General features: G+C 46.9%; 1 pseudogene; it reads right to left on the bottom strand.

Moving 5' to 3' along the window:
* Positions 1-771: 771 nt before the first annotated feature.
* On the bottom strand, positions 772-22,281 carry LOC125518134 (annotated as a pseudogene).
* Between the last annotated feature and the right edge of the window lie 5,406 nt (positions 22,282-27,687).

Consider the following 27,687-nt stretch of genomic DNA (forward strand, 5'->3'; position numbering starts at 1 on the left):
GATAAACATAGCAGCAAGAGTTTCAAGAGAATCTAAGTGTTAGATGTTCGTAGATCTGACGAATATATATCAAAAAATTCGAAAGGCAACAACTCAAAGTGATCTAAATGCTTTAGTTCATGTAAAGGAATTACATCTACAAATAGAGCTGTTAAGAGAGATGCAAAGAGGAAATTAGGGAACTCAAAGTGGCATGGGGAGAGCATAGCTGGCTGACTTAGCAATCTTCATCCCTTCGGCTCATACAAGGGGGCAGGTTGGGGCAGCTGTCCTACTATTCAGCAGGAGATTAAGTTTGGGCAGGGGGGCATCGTACTTAACGGAAGTTTGGGCAGGGGGCAACGTAGATCTGTAAACAAATCTAGATCTGGGAGGAGATGAGAGTTGAGGAATGGGAGATCTGGAATTGGTAAATGAGTGGAAGAAGTACTGGTAGGTGGTTTGAGTGGATGGGCGTTGTGGCGAGGATGTGGTTTGAATGGTGATATCTGAGCAAAGAGGACAGCATCTTCCGGGGGGTCAGCCTCGTTGTTAAACATGACGATGCCGCCTATTAGGCTGTCAGCCCAACATTTGGACGGGTCCAGCTGTGCTGGCAATTTTGAGTGCTTCGGAGTTACCTTATCATCAGCATCATAAACTATAATGGAAATGACGAGTGGATGGTGAAATAAAGTACTAGATATTGCGATATTAATGAAAAGAACTGGATAAGCAGTGATAATTATGGACATACAATTTAGCCTGCTTTTCTTGACTGATGGAGTAAACTCATTCATAGTGTGGGAGGAACTGGCTCCCTGGAGTTTCCCCTTTGGTGCTGCCGATGTGGCACCTGGAATGATATGAAATTTGTTAACAATTTAAAAATGATTCATGCATGATGTTTATTAGCATACTAACCTTCAGACTTGGATTGTTGGTTGGATTGTTGGCACAAATTAGATAAAAGAGGGACTTCAGGTGGCTGGAGCTCTTGTGCAATGCATGCTGAACCACGAAGCGAGAAACATATGCAACTTTGGGAAAGAATTGACAACATGCTGTGGAGAAAGCGAGTATTCTCTTCATGAACAGAAAGCTTCAAAGCATTGCACGCTTTGAAGTACACTGCATTGTGCTGATTAAGGAGTATGCCAAGCTCAGAATGCGCCTATAGATAACCATGGGTTAGTTAATGGCTGAGACAAAAATAGGAAAGATGTTCTATTTAGGGGTTTAACAAACAAAAGGTTGAAATGTTCACCAAATTTGGGTAGTTATCTTTTAGGATGGTGGTGAATGCAACAGGTCTAGGGATGTGTGACACATATGAAGAAGTTCCAGCAGACTGTTGTTGAGGAGTGTGATTAATGGTAGGTTTTTTTAGCAGGATTGATTGGTTTCTTTGATGACGATGTGTTGGCTTCAGGCTTTCTGTCCCAAAGGGCACGCATGTAGCAAATATGGGTGTGGTGACGTACCTGTAAAAAATTTGGAAATAATTGCATGAGTATTTTGTCTGATTCGATTGCATGGATTGGTAAACTGCAGCAACACATACCTGGGCTACAGAGAAATCAGTCGGGCCAGGGCCAATTCTAGTGCAGTGTATGATCATTTTCCTGATCCTTGATTCATCAAAGCAGGAAATGGGTGGATATGAATTGTGTGGGAGGGTTAGCATGCCAAGGTCTAGGTTGTGTAGATAAAAAATCTGCATTTTCATTCATTTATAGATTATTAATGATTTGAGTAATCAAACATCAGAGTGAAATGTAATGGGTTCATATTAGTGAATACCTGGAAAAACAGGTGGCATCCCATCAAGTGAGTAACTGGCCTATTGTTCTGAATGTCTTGCTTCACCTTCCAGCAAGCTGCCAGTAAATCAGCAAATACATACTCACAAAATTTGAAGTCCACGATTTTATCCGTGTTGGCAATAGCAGCCCAGTAATCAATTACAAACACTCGTGCTTAGTAGACGGTGCGAGGATGTGGCCCATGGAATATATCACGAAGGCCATCTTGAAACAGTCAATCTCTAAATTACTGGCAGTTGACTCAGATAATTCTTTCATTAGAACTGCTTCAACATTCTTTAGCACTTTATTCCCTTTGTCAGACAAACAAAGAACAGATCTGAAGAACTGAACTGAACTTTCGGGTTGTTGATATTCAGGGCTATGAATGCCTATTGTCCACATGATATGCCAAAAACTTTGTGGATATCCTCCGGCCAGAATTTAATAGATCAATCATGAGATAGCTTGATGCATCTGTTCGGACCATCGACCATGCTCATGATCCATGTGCTAAATTTTAAATTAAGCCTAGGAATAGCGGGGAGACGCAACATGGCACCAAAACCAATTTCCACAACCAGTCTGTGTTTGAATTCGTTGAATGTAGAGATAAGAGCGCAAACTTTCTGAAGAGAGGTCCTGGATGTTGGGGTCGGGCAAGCGGGGTCAGTGGCAGCAAGGTCGACCGCGGGATGGTGCAGACCATCATCTTGGTCCATCGCGCGTGCTGTAAGATAAATATGTATGCAACATATTAGGACCGAGCGATGGAATCGGAGAAGAGGTTGAGGAAGGAAGGGAGGGGAGATGGATGGATTTGGGAATCTCACCGGACGGTGAGGACCGTGTGTTGCTAGAGCGGACAGCGTGCTTCAGATCCCTCCTCCCTGGATGAACACTGCTGAAGGAGGGGAGATTGGGGAGGGGGCGCGAAGAAGGGGCCGAGGAGGAGAGGAGAATGGATCTAGGGTTGTAACTGGAACAGAGCGGTGAGTGAAGAGATGGTGGTTGGGGGATGAAGAGCGTTGTGCTCTAGCAGGGTAGGTAAGTGAAGTGGGGAGAAGCAAGCTTTTGTCCGGGCGCTGATGAACAGTGAGCAGCACTGATTAATCAAATCGGCGTTTTTGGTTTGGGACGGAAGAGTAAGAACGTAATCTGCGTGATGCCCAACCAATCTAATTATCAGTACGGACAACTAGGCATGATAAAGCAGCAGCATGCAAAGATGGACAGCTATTTTTTGCACCGTATCGCGATGTCAGGGAGAGTTGGGGAGGAGTTAGATGGGTAAATGAGGGTGGGATAGGGTGCGGAACAGGTGTGGAGGAATCAAATACCAGAACAGCAACTGCAGAGAACGTTGTAATACGAAACGAGCAGACATAACTATATTAATAGGCAGGTGCGGATGAGCGGTGACATTCCAGGGACAGGTGTCCCAGGAACCATTGAGTATTTCCCATATAGCGAGGCCCTTATTCAAATGCTACACAAGTTATAGCGTGCTATATTTCAAAATAGCATTTACAAAAAAAAAATACCAAATATGTCCAGAAATGAAGTATTTCAATACCTTAAGACACCATCAGAGAGACATAATCTAGCCATAGATAGGAAGCATAAAATTTAAACACAATATCTAACTGTAGTCAATCTATTTGACATATAAACTCTGAACATTGTACATCTACCGCGCACAAACCACAAAGTAAACCTGTGCTGGCCTACCTTTATTCTAAACATTGATCTGCTACCTGAGTTAACATAGAACGAGCACAAAGCCTACTTGTGCTGACCCAATTTTTCGGAATTTTTTCATCATTTGAACGCTATAATGCTACACACTACAACGTTATAGTGCCCTGTAGCGCGCTAATTACGTGAATAGCGCCATAGCGGCCGAATTTGCGAAAATATAGGGTTTGCTTTCCGAATATACTATAACGGTGCTATAGCGTGGTTATATCGCGCTATTTTTTTCGTTGTGTAGGATATGGCTACGCTACATGCACATGACATATATAGCACGTGCGCCCATGAATTTAACCGGGACTTAGACTTAGGAAGCTGGGCTAATGCAACCGCAGCAACGATTTGGGGATGACTCGGTTGCATTTGAAGATAAAAGGAAAGGTTATTTGACTTGAAATAAAGTTCTATTTTACTAAAGGAAAATGTTGGCGTTCAACCGACTGATTTAAAGTAATAAACCGCGTGACCTGCATGCCATGGGTTATGGTGGGACCATGCACGAGCGCACCGCTTATCCTCGAGAGCCACTCGTTTTTTCCTACCTTTTCTCTTGTCTTCGTCTCCTACATCTATCATTCCTCATCTGTCCCCCAAGAGTAGCACACGCGACCCGCATTGCCTGCCGGTGCTAGACCTCGCCGTGCTTCCCATCGTCCTCAGCAGGACCACGCCAGAGCTTCTGTCCTAGCAACAACATGGGGAATCCATTTTTCGAGGCACCAGTTTTACATTCGTCGATGGAGGAGCTCCTCGATCTCTTCGCATGAGCAGTGGAAGCTGGGGACTCACCACTGGCACTGCAGCAACGACGATGGAGCGACAGGGTGCAACGGTGTTGTAAGGAGGGCGCGTCGACGCTGCACTGAAGTGTGCGGCCCGACAGGGCACGCGGTGAGTCTGGCGCCGTTGCATTGAACCACGTGGCGGCGCTAGAGCACCGTGGCGACGCTGCACTAAAGCATCACCGGTGGCGTTGTGTGCTGCGATGGAGCACCAATGCAGCGCGGTCACGACGTTGTCAGCATTGCAGTGAAGCATCACCTGTGGTGTCGGGTGCTGCGATGGAGCACCAATGCAGCGCCGTCACGCCGTTGTCAGCGCTGCAGTGAAGCATCACCTGTGGTGTCAGGTGCTGCGATGGAGTGCCATCGTGTCGGTGTTGTCGCTGCAATGAAGCATCGACGATGGTTACCATGCTGCAACGCAGCGCTCGACCGCGGCTCCGCTGCAGTGAAGCATCACTGACGGCGGCTGCTGCTACGATGGGGGCTTCGGCGGTGCTGTCGTTTCTACCGTGAAGCATCACCGGCGGCTACAAGTGCTCCGATGCGGCGCTCATCGGCGGCTCTATCGCGAGCTAGCAAACGGGCGTGGCTGTGATAATCTTACGTTGCAAATCGCAAAAGTTTATCGCAAGCGAGCGACCACGCGTGTCGAAGATGGCACGTGCATCCTACCGCTGAGATGTGACCGATCAGGCGGTTCTCCTCATGGCTTAATTCTAGATCAAATCAATCGGCTGATTTGTATTAGCCGCCTTTACTTAATGACAGAGGTGGGTAATTTTATTTAACATCAGGGTTTAAAATAAAATTACAAGGATGGATGGGCTGATGTATCAAATAGACGGTCAGATATTTCTAATTATTGTCGAAATTTATACGATCTTCCTCTTTTTTGATCCGTATTTTCCTTTTAGCACTACAGGAATCAGACACTTTGCCGCCAGTTAGTAGACGGCAACAGGTCCGACTGAATAGGCTACGGCAAAGCTCCAAAGGGCTTTGCCGTCCGCTGACCGACGGTAAAGAGCCTCGACGGCGCACGTGACAGTTCAGGCCCGTTAAGTGGTTAACAGCATGCTTTTCTGTCAGCCAGCAGACGGCAAAGGCCTTTGCATCTTTCTCGTCTGCAAAGGCCTTTGTCGTCTGCTGGCTGATGGCAAATCAGCCAAATAGGCCAGCCCCCTACACCCAGGTTGCACAGGTAGCTGCCACGTGGCCACTTTGCCGTCCATTGGCGGACGGCAAATACCTTTGTCGTCATCCAGCGGACGGCAAAGCGGCTATATAGCCCCTGTTTTTCCTGTTTTTTTTTCTAAATTCATTCAATTTGACAGAATTTCACACACACACACACACACACACACACATATATATGAAATGTATATATATATACACATTTCAACATAATTTCAACAATCATACCAACAATACGTTTCAGTCAACATATACACATTTCCAACAACATGAACATATATATACAAGTTTCCAACAACATTTCCAACAAGTTTGCAACAAGTTTCGGTAAATAAAAAGGAAGCACAAGCACAAGTAAAAGTTTGCAACAAGTTTCCATCAATGCTAGTTGATTCCTCATCTCAAGCAGATCTACAAATTAGGAAAGATGAAAGTTAGAAGAAGAAGAAGACTAGCTAGAAGAAAAAGAAGAAGAAGAAAAAGAAGAAAAAGAAGAAGAAGAAGAAGAAGAAGAAGAAGAAGAAGAATGCTAAGGTAAGTAAAAATGCCATTTTTTAGCTAAGGTAGGTAAAAAATGCTAAGTGTGTAGGTCATTTTAGAGCTAAGCTAGGTAAATAGGTCATTCTGGAGTTAACCTACGTAGTTATGCCATTTTTTTAGCTAACTAAGCATATTTATTCATTTTGTAGGACAAAATGGTAAGTGTAGGTCATTTTAGAGCTATCCTAGTTAAAATTGATCATTTTGGAGCTAAGTAAGGTTATTTTGTCATTTTGGAGAAAAATAAACTAATTATACGATAGTTTGGGGCTAAATGAAGCAGCTAAGCTAATTATAGATCATTATTGAGCTATCCTAGGTTGTTCTGCCATTTTTACCGAAGTGCACCATTTATGTCAAAAATGAAGTAGCCAAGCTAATTATAGATCATTATTGAGCTATCCTAGGTTGTTATGCCATTTTTTACCTACTAGGAAAAGGGCCCGTGCGTTGCAACGGGAGAAAACAACATGAAATGCCCGTAGCCTAATAAGCATGGACCAAGATGCCCTCACAAGTCCATCTCCTCGGTGTTTTTTAAATGAGTAAAAATTACTCAAGGAGTAGGGGAACATTCAGAGTACATTCTATAGCATAGCTCTACCGGGACATCACCAATAACGAGTTTATCTTCCTTTGTTCTAGCTAGATCAACATTCTCACGGGCCAATTGACACTCCTGCCTCCTCGTGTCCTGGATGTGGGCAGTGACAAAGTTCTTTAGCACTGATTTGTTCTAATTGAGGATAGGAAACCATGTCCTCTATTTTAACATGCCATCTGACCCATCTAATCGCTTTTCTTCCACTTCACCCTCACCAGCGGTGACCACAGTGTTCACACGATAATAACATGTCTAAACATGGTCAATTGCAAGGAGATGAACTGAGCCACTGCCTAACATGCCTTCGATGGGTTGAGGAACAATGGTCATGGGACTCCGGTTTCGGACATACGGCACGAATAAGGGTTAGCTGGTTCAAGGAACATGCTAGCAGGACATAAAGCTGGAAGCGCCGCTACTTGAATCTCTCAAGAAACCCATGTGATTGCTCATTCCAATTCAGAAATCAGAAAGCCATCGCAAATCACCAATGTGTGTGTTGTTTTATCACAATCTGGTAACTAACAACTACGAAAAATGAAACCTCAATAAACAAAGGATGATTGCTTTGTTTGTAACATCATGAATTGCTTTGCTCATAGTTTTGTAAATCCAAGTGCACATATGCAGATAGAATAACATTGGAACATTCAATGAATCTAAACCAACTAAGAAAATGTATAGCAAAAGCATGCCTTTCAAGTGACAGTTAGCCTACAAATGTCATGTTCGGAGGTGAAACTGAGGAACCTTGGAGTCTTAGATGCAACTAAAAGGCTATAATATTCTGGTAAATTACCTTCTGTACAATTGAAAGGTGACCAATGAGCAAGGATACCCAGTTAAGAACAGGGCAAAGAGCTATTAATATAACACAAATAATCAAGAATAATTCAAACAACGTCTACTTCGTGGTAATTTTGATACCACCCTGCTTGCAGCAAGAATACCATTTTAAGTCAAGTTGTCAACATCTACATTTTTACCCATGACAAAATATATTTGGGAGTTGGCACAAAACTTCATAAAAAAATACGTTGAGCTGCCAATATAATACCTAACTGAGAGCTTGCAGGCTAAGAGCTTTGAGATCTCCATCAGTTAGGTCTACTGGAAGTTGTCTTCTGAGGTTCATACACAGAAAAGGAGTTCCAGTAGAAGATATGAACTGTAATGTCATTATTTTCATGTGGAAAAAAATCTTTAAGTTATCTGGTGAGCTGCGTAATTAAGAGTAATCTTAGTCCTGATGGTGTCTGTGGGATTACTTGTCGATTGTCGCAATCCAAGTAGCTCGTTGCATACTGAAGATTACCACAATGCAGCACATAGCAAAACATATTTTTCTCGATTGTAGTGCTATCGAATGGCTAAGGCTACTGAAAATACACACTATGTGCAGCTGCAAACACAACACAGTAATAGAAGTAATTTCGTCTATTCACTCTTGGCTCGGGACATAATGATTTTGACACAACTTCACACAGTGACATGGATTATGAACACAGTAATTCTGGAAGCTTTTTTTGTTTAGCAAATGCACGTAATTTTCATTGCAATGGTGCCGAATGTTGACGCATGATGATCTTCTAGCCAATGATTTTTTGTGCCATCTAAACTGAAAATGTGGAGAATAAAAGGGTTCAGAGATGATGAAAAATGCAATTTTACTCTTCATTACTTACAGCTATAGAATATTAAGCACACCATCATTAGTTTCATTTGATTCAGTTGTCCTGAAGTACTATTGATTTGCTCATCCATCTGCTAATTTTTAAGATTACTAACTTAATTATTAAAGGTTTCGTCAGAAATAAAATGTGTTCAGTGTGTATCAGTGCAGAAATTGCCCTGCTTCAGTTTGGCACCTATGAGTCGTTAGTAGCATTCCGACGCAATACTGCTGGCTTATCAGTAAACCTGAGAATATATGTGAAATTTACATCATACTGTATATAAATTCTGCTATTTTCTCCTCGGGCTAATCCATTCGTATTTTAGTTGCTGAATTCATGAAGGTTCATAACCATGTTTAACTTTAAACAAAGAACATCATAACCTTATTTATTACTGAGTTTGGTGAATGGTAGAATAATCCATGATCCGTCCATATCACAGATGCAAGTTACCAATGCATATATGATTTTATGCTGCTAAATAATTGTCAGCCACGCTCATAAGGCAAGTGAAAATGTCCAATAGCTTTTATTCCACAACTGATGTATTTCAAAGTCTAATTGCACATTGCTGTGAGTCCAAACTAACCAAGGTCTCGTCAATTCTAGGATTTAGAAAGTAGAAGCATGGGGCTAAGATATCAAAAGGCTTATTTTATTGTTTCAAAAGTTTCTAGATGACGGGGTAATATTTTCTACATATAGTCAAGAATTGTATGGAACAGGCTGATATATTCAAGAATTAAATAGAAGAACTTTTAGAGGCTGTTCAATGGCCTCCCTTGAGGGGAGTGTTAGAAATTTGGGGTTTGTGGTCTACCCCCTATTCCTCTGCGCTTATCCGTGGTGCCGCTCACAATTTGCATTTCTAAGGCTACCGTGTTCTGCAGAAGCTACCGCAGGCTTGTGGGATTCCTCAGGCTTGTAGATGAGTAGATCCACGCAGCGCACTCCAGCGTCCATGTAGCACACAGCAGATGAATCGGCCGGTCGATCGTGGTAACCCAGCGAGAAGCATGGGTGGCAGATCGATGTGATAGCTTGTGGCGGTCTTAATCAGACCGGCGGCAGAGTACGCAACAGATCAGAGCTACAACGATGTCGTAGTTGCACAGCGGATGGCAGCCGAACCTTGCACATGATGCTACCCCCTAAATTTCTAACAGGGAGCACGCAAAGCAGGCCGGCATTCCTGCGAAGTCGATGTTCAAAATGCTGATATGATTTTCGGACAGAGAAATGGTTTCATATGGCTTGAGGTGCTCATGTTCTTACCTCTTGGACACTGCAGCAGAAACAACATTGGAGGTTGCAGCAAGGGACCTCCTCTCGGCAGCCTCTACCGCGTCCATAACTTTATTTGTCACAGGAAGAAGGCAAACTATGTAATGTACTGAAAGATTTGCTCATCACGGCAAGGTCCCATTGGTGTTTCCAGGGCGCTGCTGTACTCACTGATGGCGTCAAGAGAGGATAAAAACGACCTCGCCGGGGCGGTGGTGAGGAGGGCTTTCCCTTGGTTGGAACGAAGTAGCGGCGCCGCCGTGGACCCTGTCACCGAGATGACCGTTTCCAGGAATGTCTTCCTCAACTTCTCCATCATCTCCTACAGCTTCCGCACCCTAAGCAACCAAGATCAGTAATGATAAATGAGTGATGAATAAGAAAAAATTCAGACAAGGAGCAAAGTGATATGGTTATTTGAGTTCCTACCTATTGAGGCTCTTATATATTGACTCATCCACGCTTCCCCAGACCTGCCTGGCTGTTCCCGTCAACTCCGCCGGTGCCGCTCACTACCGGACTCGCGGTCTATGCCTACGGCCAGGGGCCGTCGGCATAGGTCCATTGCCGTCGGCATAGACCCGTCGGCGTAGATATCGTCAGCGTAGTCTTGTCAGACCGTCGGCGTAGTATAGCCGTCGGCATAGGGCCCCATGCCGACGGCCTGGGGCAGCCGTCGGCATAGTTTAGCCGTTGGCAGTGTTTTTCCGTCTGACGGCAACGGACGGCGCCGTCAAAAGCGCTGACGAGTCATGGGACGCCACGTGGAAGAGGTACGCCGACGGCTTGGCCGTCGGCATAGGTAGAGATCTATGCCGACGGCCTAGCCGTCGGCGTACCTCTGCCATGTGGCGTCCTATGGTGCTCCTGGTGGCAGTGCTATGCCTACGGCAAAGCCGTCGGCATAGATGGAAATCTATGCCGACGGCTTTGCCGTAGGCATAGCACTGCCACGTGTCTTTCCCTGGTTTCTCCTGGCGGCAGGTCTATGCCTACGGCAAAGCCGTCGGCATAGATTTCCATCTAATCCGACGGCTTTGCCGCAGGCATAGATCTGCCACGTGGCAAGCCCTGGTAACTCCATGGCTTATATATGCCGACGGCTTTGCCGTAGGCATAGTTTTTTTCCCCTGTTTTATCTTTTTCAGTTCATTTGATAGCATTTCAAAGCAGAATAATATGGAATTATGCAGAAATATGACAGTTCATCATCTAAACATAATCAAGTTCATCATCATCGTCTAAACATAGTCAAGTTCATCATCATCATCTAAAGATCATCACCGGCGGAAGTTCATGAACATAAAAGTAGTGCAAGACATGGAACATCATAAAAGTAGCAACATGAAAGGCATGGCACGACGGCCACATGCACGGAATCATCATCGACATCAAGCAAGACCACCTCCGCCAAAACCACCAAGACCACCTCCGCCAAAACCACCACCACCAAGACCATCTCCGCCAAAACCGCCACCGCGACCACCATCACTCTGCCAGATCGGAGTGACTGGGGTCGACGGAGCAGGAGTCGAGCCACCGGTCCCCTACATGTTTCAGAAAATATTCTAACGGTAAATATGATATGATAGTGTTGAATGAACGAGAACTAGTTTGCCAGTAGTTAGGCGAATGTACTAACCGGACCATCACTTCCTAGTGCCACCCATTCATTGAACGTGGGCACGTGTGGGGGTTCTCCCGCAGGTGGTAGTGGGGGTCCCATTTGTGGTGGATCCGTGCGGTTACTCCAAGACGCTAACATAGCTTGAATGTTAGTTAAACAAGCAAACTAGAAGATCAGAAGGAATGAAAGTGCAAAAATTTAGCTTGGTTTTAAGAGGGCAAAACTAACCGTCATCATCTGACGGTTGTAATCATTGTTTGCCTTCACTCGTTTCAAGTACTCCCGCACCTCGAGATTCCTATGCTCGACAAACTCCTTATATGCCAACATAATTTAGGTTGTTTCTAAGTGAGAAATGCTAAAAATAAACTGAGAATGCTAGAGAGAAAAAGATAAAGAGGAAGTACTTACAGCATGCTTGCGGGCTAAGGGAGTCTGTGAACGCCCCGTACTCTCTAACCGGCTCGGGTTGGTAGCCCGAAGCTGTGTGTATGAGATCGAAGGAGTGATCAAGCCATCGAAACACGGATACTGGCCATTCTTCTTCCCCTGGATGGCCACCACCGCCGTGTCGTCGATCTGAGACTGGGCGACCTCAGCAACAGGAACATCCGGATGCAACTCCTGATAGTGATGAGTGTAAGACCCCAGGTGCTCCTCGGTCTTGCCGTAGTACTGGCTCTCGCCCTCCTTGCGATGACTCCACTCGCGGGCCAGTTTCCACGACTCCATGTCTGAGAGCGGCCTCTTCAACTTGTCCTCCTGCAACGTCAAACAGAAGTTAGCCATACATAAGAACATGACGGTAAAGAAGAACAAAAATGCACATAGATATACCTTCATGGCCTTGAAGCCCCAGTGGTTCCTGTTTCCTTGGCCGTGTGTCCCGTCGTTTCCACGGTTAGCCACCTATCCACCAAACTCGCCCATCCGTCATGCCTTCCATAGCACCAACGAGGAACAACCTATGCAAATTTTGGAAGCATGACATGTGAGCACGAAACATATAGTTGACTGCTTGAAACAATGAAAAGTTAGTAATAGTTACCATCATGAACTGCTCCCTGTTCAAGGTAAGTCGTTGCTTCTGCGCTTGAGTTTTGGTCATCTTTTGGTGCAGGTAGATGTGGTAGTACTGCGAGACGGCAACCCAGCACACCTCGTACTGCAACTGGCGAGCTTTCTTCTTTGCAGCCGCAAGCAAGACCACGTTGGCTCTGGCCTTGTGCTCGTCAAGAACTCTATAGAGTTGCTGCAATCATGCATAAACCAGAAGCAAACAAGGCATGAGTTGAGTGATTCAATGATAAACTATGAACGAAACTGAAGACAAGTGATTCATAAGAGAACTTACCCAAAATTTGGTGATCACGGCCTTAGCGGCCGTCCCGTACTCCGCGTTGCTGCAAGCCTCGTAGTGGGCCCAGCTCGTGGCCAAAACCCGCAGCTTCGGTTCCCTGTCTGGCCGCGGGCAGAATAGGCGAGGCCAAAACTCCTTCAACAGGACAGTGAGAAGGCCGTTCGGTTTACGACCCTTTCCGCGAAGGATCCAGTTTCTGCAAAAGAATAAAAGGATTGCCATGTGTACAATAAGAAAATGTTGTCATGTGTTGAAAATATGATTGAGAGGCACTTACTCTGTCCCCACAGGTTCAATGAGCCACTTGTGCTCCTCGATAGAAGGTGGCGTAAGTAGTCCGGCATTACCACGCAGCCACCCCTGCGGAGCACCCGGTGGCAAGTCACCCCACAACTCGGGATCAACCTCCCCTCCACCACCCTCCTCACCCTCCTCCTCACCCTCCTCCTCGCCCTCCTCCTCCTCACCCTCCTCCTCCTCACCCTCCTCCTCCTCGCCATCAGGAACATACTCCTCCTCCTCAGACTCAGAAGGTGCCTCTGTATAGGAGGGCATCGAAGAAGACCCTCCTATTTCGGACACGGCCCGGATTTTTTTGCCCCGGCTCCCTCTCCCCCCACCTCCTCCTCCTCTAGGGGCTCTCCCCCCACCTCCTCCTCCTCTAGGGGCTCTCCCCCCACCGCCTCCTCCTATAGGGTCTCCTCCCCCGACCCCTCCACCTCCCCGTGAGGTGTCATCCTCGCGTAGTCAGGAGGGAACCTTGTGGGCTCCTCCACTCCGAGTAAGTCCTTTGAATTTACTGAGGAAACTGGCGCCGCTGGACTTGCCCATGATTAGCAAACCTGCATTGAGAAGAGAATAAACAATTAGTAAGGATATCAATTAAACAAGCATACAGGAAAAACATTAATAGCAGAATAGCACATTAAGCATACTATTGTAATGATCATTAAAAGAACTTACATTTTCTAGAACCCATATGAATCATCACTATTGTAATCTATTTGTGGACCGGTCTCATCATCACTATCACGCATATCTTCTTCGTTGTCTGACGGAGGTGGAGGCTCTTCCTCGTCGTCAGCATCTTCATTTAACTTTTCAAGCATAATTATGTCTCATTGATTCACAACTGCCTCACCATCAATCCGTGCATCATCGTCGTTTGGGTCCAGGTCAACATAACCCAAGTCATCATCCTCGTTGTTTCGGACCACGTCATCATGTTCCTCTTGATAGAACACTCCCTCGTATGTCATGGGGTTTATGTTGTAGTAATCATCATCATTCGGGTCCGATAGCTTACCATGTGGCGACACCTTGAACACAACTTCCCAACCCTTTAGGTACTCTTTCTGGCATGGGTAAGGCAGATAATATACTTGTGTGGCCTGGGTAGCGGCGATAAAGAGATCAGCTCTGGCATAGATGGTTGATGGTTTAACTTCCACTAAACCAACAGAAGGCGTATGTCTCAGACCCTTTTTGGGGTCGAACCATCGGCATTTGAACACAGTGAGACTTAGGTGTTCGCGGCCACGTTTGAATGTAAGCTCGTATATTTTTCCTACCCTTCCGTAGTAATCTACTTTATTATCTCCTTCAGTGAAGACTCCGGTATTTATGGTTTTGGGATTAGGCCGACTGTTCTGGTGCTCCTCTGTGTGGAAGCGATACCCATTCACATCATACTTTTGGCATGTCATGACTGTAGGGTCAAAACCCATGGAAACCCATCTCAATTCTTCATCCATTGATTCGGTCGGATCATTTCCCTACAAGTTTAATTGAAATTATAGGGTGCATGAGTTTAATTGAAATTATAGGGTGCATGAGTTTAATTGAAATAGGTAATAGGGAAGTGTGAAAAATTACTTTTTCCATGAACCACGCAACGAAATTTTTCCTTCCATCAGCACCCTTCCGGAGAAGAGCAAGTGCCTCCGCTTCAGTAGGAGGCAGCATTCCCGTCCATTCTTCTTCAACGAATCAACTACAATAAGAAAAGCGGTATAGGAACTAGGCAAAGTGAACATAACGAATTGACTAAAAGAATGGCGCAAAGGTATTACCTCATCCACTCATCCTCAACTTCCTTGATGTTGTGCAAGATATAGAACATGACATCCTCCCACTCATCTCGTGGCATGAGATAAGGTGTCGAGCATCCAGCCCTGCCACCTTGCCCGATGAATAGAGGCAACTTGGGTTTATACTTGGGTTCTTTTGTATTGTATCGAGACACCTTATTGTGTAACGTGGGAACATGGTCCGGATAGTAGGTTGTCCTGAGGTCTGCCACCTCCTCAGCTATGGAAGCTTCAATCTTAGCTTTGTTTCCACATTTCTGTCTCAGATGCTTGTTCTGTCTCTCAGGGCCATACTGCCAACGATTCCGCACAGGCCCCCCCAACAATACCTCATTCGCGAGGTGCAAAATGAGATGTGTCGTCGGAGTAAAGAAGCCTGGCGGGAAGATCTTCTCTAGCTTGCATATCAACTCCGGCGCCTTCTTATGCATTTCTTTTATCTTCTCAGGACATACTACTTTAGCACAAAGCATGCGGAAGAAATGGCTTAACTCCGCAAGCACACGCCAGACACGCTCGGGAACATAGCCCCGAACCATCACCGGCATAATCCGCTCAATCCATACATGATAGTCATGACTCTTGAGCCCGGTCACTCTGCCCGTTGAAAGATTGACCCCCTTACTTATATTCAGTGCATAACCATGAGTGAACTTCACGACGTGTTTCAGCCACTTGAATGCCTCCATCTTATGATCCTTTTTAAGTACGAAGTCAGCATCTGGCTTGAACCAAGATTTTCGACTGCCTGTGGGAGGCTGCATGTGTAGACGTGGTCTATCACAAATATTCTGTTGATCGGCTCTAGCATTAACATTATCCTTTGTCTTATCAGGAATATTGAGGATCGTGCGAAAAAGGGACTCTGCGACATTCTTTTTGGTGTGCTTCACGTCGATGTTGTATGGAACTTTGAGGTCCTTAAAATAGGGAAGCTGCGTGAAGGGGGTAATGTGAGTCCAGTTGTGCGTCTCACCATATCCTTCAAAACATTTTTTCCCTTTACCTTTTCCTTTGCCCTCATCCTCGTCTTCGCCTATGGCTTTGCCTTTGCCTTTGCCTTTCCCTTCACCGGCAGGCTTAAGAGCTTTCAGCTGAGCAAGCACATCCGCACCAGAAAACGTTGGAATCTCGTCTACTTCATGGACAACTTTGCCTTTTGTGAAGTTCTTCTTGTCTTCCCTATCAGGATGGTCTGGAGGGAGGAACTGTCGATGCAGGTCAAAGGCAGCATATTTGCCACCCTTCTTCAGCCAAATGAAAATCAAGGCCTGCATGCACACTGGGCAAGGCATCTTTCCACTTGTACACCATCCGCAGAACCGGGCATAGCCGGGAAAGTCATGCATGCAATATTGTAGCCAAACTTTCATTAAGAAATTTTTCTGTAGATGTCGGTCGTATGTCAACCACGGGAAGTACCAAGAATGGTGCAAATCATCCACCAAAGGCTGCAGAAACACACTCAAATTCTTCCTCGGATATTCAGGCCCCGGAATTATAAGCGACAAGAACATGGTCTTGCGTTGCATTATGGCGCCGGGAGGGAGATTGAGCGGAATAACAAATACGGGCCAGTAGCTGTATGGATTAGACGACATACCATATGGATTGAACCCATCACCTGTTATAGCAATTCTGACATTCCCAGCCTCGGCTGCTTCCTCCGGGTACTCTATATCGAATGACCTCCATGCTTCACCTTCTGATGGATGTACAATTTTTTTTGGATTGTACCTTTTCCCTTCCTTGTGCCACTTCATCATTTTGGCAGACTCCTCGGTGATGAAAAGGCGCCGCAGTCTTTTTATAAAATCAAGATACCGAAGAACCTTCACAGGGATTTTTAGCTGCTGCTTTTGAACATGCTTATCGACCACCTCAATATACCGAGAGGAACCGCACTTCCTACAGTACTTGTCATCCGCATACTCATGCCTAAACAAAAGGCAATTCTTTGGACAAACATGTATTTTCTCATAGTCCATGGAGAGCGCCTTCATGATTTTCTTCGTAGCATACATGGTTTTCGGCAGTTCATGGCCCTCATAAGATTATCGGCATATTAAAGTTGGGCATAAATCCATTCGTGCGAAGGTGCTTAGTCATCTCACTCTTATCTCTGCGGATACATCTCTTACATTTGGCACACGGGCATTCTGGCACCATCCTCATTGGACTATGGAATATCTCTTTCAAAAACACATCAGTTTTCTCGACCCACTCTGTTGTTACTTGATTCCGACGGAAAAACCCACTATACATCCACTGATTATCTGTCATCTCTTCTTTATTGGAAGCCACACAACAAAATTAAGGATTCATTTAAATTACTCACATCAATATTTTATTTTTTACAAGGTTGACGAGAAACGACATTTAATCCACCTACATCTCTAATAGGTAAAGATGGGTCCTAATCTCACTCGAGAATGTGTAGATTGAGTACGTTGTCCATGCTCTACCCCATTCCGAGACAAAATTTCGGCAGCACCTCCCCGCTGTTCTCCGAATACACGTCTCGGCATAATGCCGAGAGAATGTGCATCCGGAGAACAACAGGGAGGGACCGCCGAAATCCTGTCTCGGAACGGGGTAGAGCATGAACAACATACCCAATCTACACATCCTCGGGCTGTCCGTGGAAAGCGCTGGACAATCCGAAAGAGCTGCGGTGATAAATATGCAATTGAATACTTATTTATCGATGCAACCCTTTCGGACGGGAGACCTAGGTTACGCGACTTGTTGTAAAAATTTAATCTAGTGACATGGGAAAAAAAGTGGACGAGGTCATGGAATTGTTGCTCACCCTCCGATGTAGTCGATCAAAGGAGAGGGACGATCGTGGACCAACACCTCCAACGTCAACGATCACTCCACGAAGATGGAACACCACAAATCCTGTTAATCACACCGAGTGAAAAAAATTAGGTCGTCACCTCACATTAAGCATTGACACAACATTATGAATGAACATGAAACAACATGTCAAATTGTAAAAAAAAAAACTTCATTAAGTATTTTAGAAACCAAGTGCCTCGAATTGCTTCTTATATACGAATCAACATTACCAAAACACTAACTTGACCAATATCCATCCATCTATCACAAACTTGCCCAACATCTAATTCATCTATATTCACAAACTTAGTAAAAACTATCTAGTATGTATCTAAATAATTGATCTCTTTGCGCTCCATCTAGTGTAATTTTCTCCTGTCCTTTTGCTCTTCGGTCGTGTTACACATCACCACTTACAATAATTGGCACAACTTGAACACTAATGACACCATCACTGTGTCTGAGTTGACAAATACTATGGACAAGAAGAGAAATAACAGTACCAAAGCATATCATTATTCATTTAACCTAATCACAATTAGTACAACTTGATGTGTACGTCAAGACTGCTGGACATGGACAGCTCCATGGACCTCCATACACGTCTGCTTCTTGGCCTACCATCACCATTTATTACCTATTTATTTTTCATGTTGTTCTTGACAACTCTGTATATATTTTTCTATAAAATCGCTGCAATTTGTTATTTTGCAGCCTTTTTTTGCTGTCATAAATTTTTTAGTGGAGTGCCCTGATAATGACATGGCTCTGTGTTTGCAAGGTGCCACAATGTTTTCCATTCAAAACCAATGGAAAAACACCCATCCAAGTTTCCAGAATGGCAGCATATTTGCAGAATGAAACAGAAGCAGTACCACAAAGGTGTCATAGATGGCTTTGCCACAATGGTACACTGAAGTGAAATTAGCAGCAGCATACAGATTACACTAGGGAGTTTTTATTTCACTCTACACAATCACAAGACCATCTACATGGATACATGCGTATGTATCTAAATATTCATCCATCTATCTATTCACCTAGCATCCATCCATCTATCTAGCATCAATCTGTACATGCATATATCCATTCATTACATATATATCCATCTATGTAAAAAACAGTAACAAATTGCAAAAAATTGAAAAAAAGCTCACCTTGTTGGCCGCCGGTGCAGCGGGCAGTAGGGAGGCCGGGGGGCAGCCACCGGGGAAGGGTGGACAGGGCCGGCCGGGGCGCAGCAGGGCATCGGCAGAGGGGGGCCTCCTAGCTCCGGCGCCCCCCTAGCACGGGGTCGGGGCAGGACACAGGGAGGGCGCGGGGTTGGGTACGGGTGTGGATGGCGCCGGTGAGAGGTGGCGGGGGGACGAGGGTGGTAGTGGGGTGACGGGGCGGAGAGTGGCGTGGTCGCGGCGGCGCGGAGACGAGGTGGCGTCGGCGGCGCGAGAAGGGCCAGGGGATGTAGGCGGGGAGGGGGGAGGGGCGAGGGAAGGGGAGTGGCGCGGGTGGAGCGGCGGCGGGCGGGCGGGCGGCGGGGGGCGGCGGGGAGCGGCGGCGGCGGCGCGGGTCGGGCTCTGGGGTCGGGGAAGAATGAGTGGTGAGGGGGTGACCGGGGATGGATAAGGGCAACTATGCCGACGGCTAAGCCCTCGGCATATGTAGTGATGCCACGTGGCGCCTATGCCGACGGCTTAGCCGTAGGCATAGTTTTTTTAATGTTTTTAATAGTTTATATTTTTTATTCTTTATGTTTTTTATTTCATATAAATTTTTTGATGTTTTTTATAGTTATATTTTTCCTTTTTATGTTTTTTTATGTATTATTATTTCATATGGATTTTTTATGTTTTTTTAACGCCGCTCGGCCCTCTCCTCTCCCGGAACCACACAGAGGGGAGGGGAGGGGAGGCGCCGAACTTGAGTAGCTTCGTCCGCCGAGGCCGTGGCCTGGTCGCGGGTCTGGGAGCGCATGGGCGCCGCCTCGCGTGCTCGATCTGGAGCTTAGTAGGTCAGGTGACTGAAGGGGGAGGGGGTCGTCGACGGGGGGGGGGGGGGGGGGGGGGGGGGGGGGGGGGGGGGGCAGATCCAAGTCCGTCGGAGGGAGATGCTTCGCGCGGGGACACCTGGGAGCAACATCCGGGCCAAACCACAGCTACATCCCCTCCGTGTAGACCCGACGCCTCCGTTCCCCCCATCCAGGTGCGGGCGGCGGCGCCGTCCGTGAGGGGGGGCACACCCCGGAGATGCGTGCCGGGCGTTTGCAACCACAACAACAATTCCAGACTTGTGAGAGGCCGCCTACGCAAGATTTGGCGGCATGCTAGCCCCCGGAGGCCGCCGGCCACAGTCGTAGACGCGCGAAGAGCAATCCGCGTAGAGGGAATTGTTCGGATACTTCTCCATCATGAAAATTTATGAAAAAATTACCATCAGTCCTATAGCACATGTGCCCACGTCGTGTAAAAAACTCATGACTTTATCCCCCTTCGAGTATTTAATAATATTCACGCCGCATCGTTACCGCAGAACGTCTACTACCGTGTCATCGCCGTCCGTGAGGGGGGCCACACCCCGGAGACGCGTGCCGCCTCTTCGGACATGCCATCACACCACCCCGCATGTATGAGGGCCCGATGCGACGCTCCGGTGGCATTGCTACCCCTAGGGCCCCCGTCCCGCCTAACCCTATAGTGTTTGACCACGAGATCTAGCCCTTTGACTTTGCACGGACGGGCTTTGACCAATGGACCTCTCCACCCGGTTGTGTTAGGTCAGCCCATAGGAACATTTTGGAGCAACATCCGGGCCAGACCCATAGCAAGATCCCGTCCGTGTAGACCCGACGCGTCCGTTTCCCCACTCCAGGTGCCGGCGGTGGCGCCGTCCGTGAGAGGGGCCAAACCCCGGAGACGCGTGCCACCTTTTCGGACATGCCACCACACCACCCCGCATGTATGAGGGGCCAGTGCGACGCTCCGGTGGCATTGCTACCGCCTCAGGGCCCCCGTCCCACCTAACCCTGTAGCATTTGACCACGGGATCTAGCCCTTTGACTTTGCACGGACGGGCTTTGACCAGTGGACCTCTCCATCCGGTTATGTCAGGTCAGCTCAGAGGGACACCTGGGAGCAACATCCGGGCCAAACCGACAGCTACATCCCCTCCGTGTAGACCCGATGCGTCCGTTTTCCCCCTCCAGGTGCCGGCGGCGGCGCCGTCCGTTAGGGGGGCCACGCCCCGGAGATGCGTGCCGCCACTTCGAACATGCCACAACACCACCCGGTTGTGGTAGGTCATCCCATAGAAAACACTTGAGAGCAACGTCCCCTCCGTATAGACCCGATGCGGCTGTTTCCGCCCTCCAGATGCTGGCGGCGGCGCCGTCCGTGAGGTGGGCACACCGCGGACGTGAGGGGGTCACACTCCGGAGATGGGTGCCGGGCGTTTGCAACCGCCACTCAACTTCTGTCGCATAGCTGTTTTTGATTTTAATAAAATTGAAGGACCTATATTCAAAAGAACATGACAACATATTATTAATGTGCTCGAAAAAAATACAAACTATATATATATTCATAATCTATGGAAAAAATTACAAACTACATGTATATTCATATAGTACATAAAAAAGCATGAAAACATATTTTTTTAAAAGCATAAAAACATATGTAAAAAAAAGCATAAAAACATATGCAAAAAAAACATTTGTAAAAAAAGCATAAAAACATATGCAAAAAAAAGTATGTAAAAAAATAGCTATGCCGACGGCAAAGCCGTCGGCATAGATAAGGCAGGGTTCTGGTGGGCGCCGTGCCGTGGATCGGTGACGTGGCAACTATGTCGACGGGTGCCGTCGGCATACCTACGCCGCGGACCGGTGACGTGGCATGCGGAGATATGCCGACGGCCGCCCGTCCCGACCGTCGGCATAGGTTTGACGGCGTTAGCCGCTAGTCACGGGCGGGGTCGCCAGGCCCACAGTTATACCGACGGCTGATTTATGCCGACGGCTGCTGTCGGCATGTCTGCGCCTAGGTCGACGGCCGTTCTGTGCCGACGGCCGCCGTCGGCATAGATCCATGTAACCCGACGACCATTGTAAGCCGACGGCCAGGACTTGGCTGTCGGCATATCTCAAACTAGGCCGACGGCAGCCATAGGCATAGGTTTGGCCGTCGGTGTAGGCCCGTTTTCCGGTAGTGGCTAAAGCATTGGCTTGAGCCCCGGCTGTTTGAGGAGTAATCAAGTTGGCTCCCATTAAAACCTGCACGGCAGTGGGTTCAGAGCAATTGCCTTGTACTAAGAAAATACAGGGATTGAGCAGACCGGAGCAGTACATACCTGGCTGCGTAGGCCTCGTACATATGAACATGCCTTTGACGAGGTAGGTGATGCCCGCGCCGATGGCCTTGGAGAGCACGCCGTTGTAGCTCTCCACCCTCGGCGACAAGTCGTTTCAGTACCGTCCACCCACGCCGACGCCGATGGGGGCAGCCTTTAGCCCCCAGACGGAGCGGGAGGCGTGGAGAAGCAGGGACCTGAGGGGCGCGTCGAAGGACGACAGCAGCGTGGCTTCCACAACACCGTTGTTGAGGAGGGCGCCGTCCTTGTCCGGCAGCTTGAAGAGGTAGTGCAGACGGTCAAGCTTCATAACGGGCTCCTACTCGTACGCAAGCGACCGGCCGAGGTCGCTGCTGAGGCACACCACGGTGGTCATTGCCACATCGTCCTTGAACATCCCCAACGACGCTCGACCAAGAAATCTAATCCAATCTAGTGACGTATACGTGAGGATGGAGGTGGAGGTGGCTGCGTCAACACGGAGATCCAGGGGCGTGGAGCCATCGTAGCGGCCATGGGCGGGCGCGAGGCCACGGTGAGCGCGGGCGGATCGGGAGGAAGCTCCTACCTCCAAGACCGGCAGACGGCAAGTCAGGTCAAAACGCAGGCGTGCGAGTCAAGGCCAGGGCGATGAGATCGACTCGAAAACAAATATGTATGGAAAGATGACATCGTGGTGGCCTGTATCCTTGTTGGATTTATTCCCGCAACGTTTTTTTCTCTTATACAAGTGTCTAGATATACTATTAAATCTTAGCTGTTAATCTACATAAAACTAACGGATATAAAGAGATCACTTATGGAGAACTATGAAAGGTTTCATCCTTTAATATTAGGTATGGAAGTGTGCTAATTATGTCATAAATGATGTATCTAAGATAATTATAGATCATTATTGAGCTATCCTAGGTAGTTATGCCATTTTTCCCTAAGTGCGCTAATTATGTCATAAAAGAAGTAGCTAATCTAATTATAGATCATTATTGAGCTATGCTAGGTTGTTATGCCATTTTTTACCTAAGTGAGCTAATTATGTCATAAATGAACTAGCTAAGCTAGCTATAGATCATTATTGAGCTATCCTAGGTTGTTATGCCATTTTCTAGCTAACAAAGCATTTGTTAAGCAAAACACTTGGGAAAACTTACCATAATCCGGAAGGTGAAGGACTAGTCGGAGTTGCGGCACCGCGAGACGGAGAAGGATCGGTAGATCCTTTGTGGGAGGCGTGCTGAACAAAAGATGATTTGCAATATTTAGTTAGCATGATGCAACTGAAATGTGAATACCAGTAACTAATGACCATTCAAATGAAACTAGCCGTGTCCGCTATAGCAATCTGTGGCATCGGCGGAGGGGTCGGGCCGGTTTTCTCGCACACGGTGTCGGTGTCAAAACCGGCGGATCTCGGGTAGGGGGTCCCAAACTATGCGTCTAAGGCGGATGGTAACAGGAGGCGGGGGACACGATGTTTACCCAGGTTTGGGCCCTCTCGATGGAGGTAATACCCTACTTCCTGCTTGATTAATCTTGATGATATGAGTATTACAAGAGTTGATCTACCACGAGATCGTAGAGGCTAAACCCTAGAAGCTAGCCTATGGTATGATTGTTGTTGTCCTACGGACTAAACCCTCCGGTTTATATAGACACCGGAGGGGGCTAGGGTTACACAGAGTCGGTTACAAGGGAGGAGATCTACATATCCGTATTGCCAAGCTTTCCTTCCACGCCAAGGAGAGTCCCATCCGGACACGGGACAAAGTCTTCAATCTTGTATCTTCATAGTCCAATAGTACGGCTGTCCAAGGACCCCCTAATCCAGGACTCCCTCAGTAGCCCCTGAACCAGGCTTCAATGACGATGAGTCCGGCGCGTAGATTGTCTTCGGCTTGCAAGGCGGATTCTTCCTCCAAATACTCCATAGAAGGTTTTGAACACAAGAATAGTGTCCGACTCTGCAAAACAAATTTCACATACCCCCGTAGAGAGAATAATATTTCCACAAATCTAATCTGCTGACAACTTTTCATAGCGTGACATCACACCACGGCTTGGTCATTATCCAAATCGTTTTTCTCAATCAGCCTGCCACTGCACGTTTCACGAGGCCGTTTTATTGGCACGTCTTGTCGAAGCAGAGATCGTGTTCCCCTTATCATGGGATTCTCATCAATACGGATATGGGTAACCAAATCATGCCCGTTGGTATGACTCCTCGATTTTAGGCAAGTTCCAAACGGCCACGCGGAGGACGCTTGATATTCACCCTCTTTATAAAGAGGCCACGACCTGTCCTTTTCTTCTCGCACTCAATCGAATCCTTCCCCTACCTCGAGTTCCAACACCTAAGGCTCAGGCTAGGCGCTTCGGACCTTCAATCATGTCCGGGTCCAACCATCACGGTCAGTGGATGCCCTCCTGCGTCACAGAGGAGGACATTAAGTATTTAAGAGAAGCCAGGTATCTGACCACCGAAATCTCGCACAGGCTACCACTACTAGGGAAAAGCTTATACACAGACGGTTACTAGCAGCGCGGGTTTATATCCCTCGCTACTGCTACTTACTAGTAGCACGGGTTTTTAACCCTCGCTACTACTAAGTTGATAGCATTAGCGCCGGTTTTTAACCCTCGCTACTACTAAGAGGTCTCTACCATGCCCCGCGGGACATGCCATAGTAGTAGCGCGGGTTTTTAACCCTCGCTACTACTAAGTCGATAGCAGTATCGCTGGTTTTTACCCCTCGCTACTACTAAGCGGTCTCTACCATGCCCCTGGGCCATGCCATAGTAGTAGCGAGGGTTATAAACCCGCGCTACTACTAAGTTTTTACCCCTCGCTACTACTAAGAGGTCTCAACCGTGCCCCTCTGGGACATGCCATAGTAGTAGCGAGGGGTAAAAACCCTCGCTACTACTAGAGGTCCCATTTTGAAACTCTACCCCCCCGGTGGATCACCTTTTCGGTTTTGTAAAAAGTAAAAGAAAATGATAAATCTTCAAAAATTAAAATCCTTCGAGATGTAGTTATGTTACTACATCTACTAGTTAGGAAAATTTAAAAACGTAAATTTGGACATGTTTTGCAAAAAGTGTAGGGAAAATGTAAAACAGGTATAACTTTTGCATACAATGTCAGAAAAAAACGTATAATATATCAAAATGTTCAGCACGAAAATCCGCATCCGATGGAGACTGCCTATGGCCTGTTTGCAAATTATTAGAATCCTCAAATTCTAAAAGGAATAAAAGTTATGCTCAAATTTCAGTTTTTTTTAATTTTGGTAAACTGTGGTCAAACTACTTATTCAAGAAGTATTAGTGTTACTAAATAATTATTCAAGAATAGTAGTGTTACTAAATAATTATTTCAGTTTTTTTGAATTTTGGTCAAATCTGGTCAAACTGTGGTCAAACTTTGGTCAAAATGTGGTCAAACTCCTTATTCAAGAAATATTAGTGTTACTAAATAATTATGGTTTTATAGAACAATAGTTTTAAACTCAAACAGTGAAATGTGTGACTTCATGCTCAAGCTAAACTCCCGAGGGTTAATAGGATTGACATCTTACTATTGTCAGGAAAACAACAAGTGCAGACTTGGAATCGAGGGAGAATAAAACCCGGAAGTTAAGCGTGCTCAGGCTGGGGTAGTGAGAGGATGGGTGACCGTCCGATAAGTTAGATGATTTGGAATGATGAGGGGTGATTAGAGATTAAATTGAGCAGTGATGAGGGTGATTAGAGATTAGAGCTTAAAATAATTCAGAAATTTGAAAATTCGGGCAAAAAATTCGATTTTTTTTCAAAGCACGGGTTAGTAGTAACGCTGGTTTTTACCCACGCTACTACTAACGGACGTAGTAGTAGCGCGGGTGGCACCCGCGCTACTGCTATACGTTAGCTGTGGCGCCTTATTAGTAGCGCCGGCCCCCGCACTACTAATAGGCCCAAAACCCGCGCTGCTGCTAGGCTTTTTCCTAGTAGTGATACCTGCTCGAGGGCAGGTCATTCCCACTCCCGAACCCGGCAAGAGCGTCGTATTCATCTCACATCCTCTGAGGGCTAGGCCTTAGCCTAGATCCCTTTGTTAGGGGGCTCATGTTCTATTACGGGCTGGATTTCCATGACCTGGCCCCGGATTCCATCCTTCACATCTCGTTGTTCATCGTCGTGTGTGAGGCCTTCCTCCATGTCACCCCGCACTTCGGCTTGTGGCTCAAGACCTTTAATGTGGACCTGATGACAATTAATGGGCAACACGCAGAATGTGGGAGTTCAACCCGGAACGACCGCGAGCTATTCAGCACTTCCTCGGCCTGATGCTCGAAGGGATGTACAGATTGTTCTTCGGACCACAAATAAAGTGTCCGGACACCACCAAGGATATGGGTCTAAGCTGCAACCGTCCAGATACCCAAGTAAGTAGTCCATCGGCCGAACACGTTGTCTCTTTATTTATCACAACATCATTTTGAAAAGTCACTCTTTGACCAGGACTGGGTAAAAAAGGCGAAGATGATCAGGTCTTCGGCCCTCCTTCCTGAAGGCTCAGCAGATCCTGTACTGGCCAGAATGCTTGAGCTAACACCTTATAAAGCTCCCTCAGGGGAAGATAAAGGGAGGAACAAAGAAGCCGAAAGCGGGCCTCACTTATTATTCATCAAGACCGGGGGAATTAGTGCCTCCACGAGGGAGGATAACCAGGGAGAAGAGTCTGGAAGGAAGAGGACCGCCTCTGGAGACTTGGAAACAACGGTTTGCAAACAAGGGAAGAAATCCTCGTCAGGGGTCCTACACCGAAGGGTACCCTTCCCGCACAGTGCCCGCAAGGGGATCAGCCCCCCGCCGAGCTGTAAGTAGATAAAAGTACTTTATAGTAAATATATTCTGCTTTATTTCCCAGCACAATAACCGAGGCATATGTTTTGTAGTTCGGATCTTAGCCCTTCTCGATAGAGTTCGTCTTCGGGGGATCTTCTTCCAGAGACGATGGAGAGCGAAACGCCTCCCCATGCCTCCCCGCCTCATGAGGCGGGTGACCCCGAGGTGTCGTCACGGAGGATTTCTCCTGATCCGCCAACGCCGTGGCAGCGGGGTCCTGTTGGAAACTAAGGGATCTTAAGGCCTCATTTTAATGCAGAACCGGAACAAAGCATTAGCACATAGTGAATACATGAACTCCTCAAACTATGTTTATCACTGGGAGTGGTCCCGATTATTGTCACTTCGGGGTTTCCAGATCATAACACATAGTAGGTGACTATCGACTTACGAGATAGGATCAAGAACTCACATATATTCATGAAAACATAATAGGTTCAGATCTGAAATCATGGCACTCGGGCCCTAGTGACAAGCATTAAGCATAGCAAAGTCATAGCAACATCAATCTCAGAACATACTGGATACTAGGGATCAAACCCTAACAAAACTAACTCGACTACATGATAAATCTCATCCAACCCATCACCGTCCAGCAAGCATATGATGGAATTACTCACGCACGGCAGTGAGCATCATGAAATTGGTGACGGAGGATGGTTGATGATGACGACGGCGACGAATCCCCCTCTCCGGAGCCCCGAACGGACTCCAGATCAGCCCTCCCGAGAGGTTTTAGGGCTTGGCGGCGGCTCCGTATCGTAAAACGTGATGATTTCTTCTCTTTGATTTTTTTCTCTCCGAAAGCAAATATATAGAGTTGGAGTTGGCATCGGAGGGTCTCCAGGGGGCCCACGAGGTAGGGGGGCGCGCCCTAGAGGGCGGGGGGGGGGGGGCCCTCGTGGACAAGGTGTGG

Source organism: Triticum urartu, chromosome 7, assembly GCF_003073215.2.
Source record: "Triticum urartu cultivar G1812 chromosome 7, Tu2.1, whole genome shotgun sequence".
NCBI lineage: Eukaryota > Viridiplantae > Streptophyta > Magnoliopsida > Poales > Poaceae > Triticum > Triticum urartu.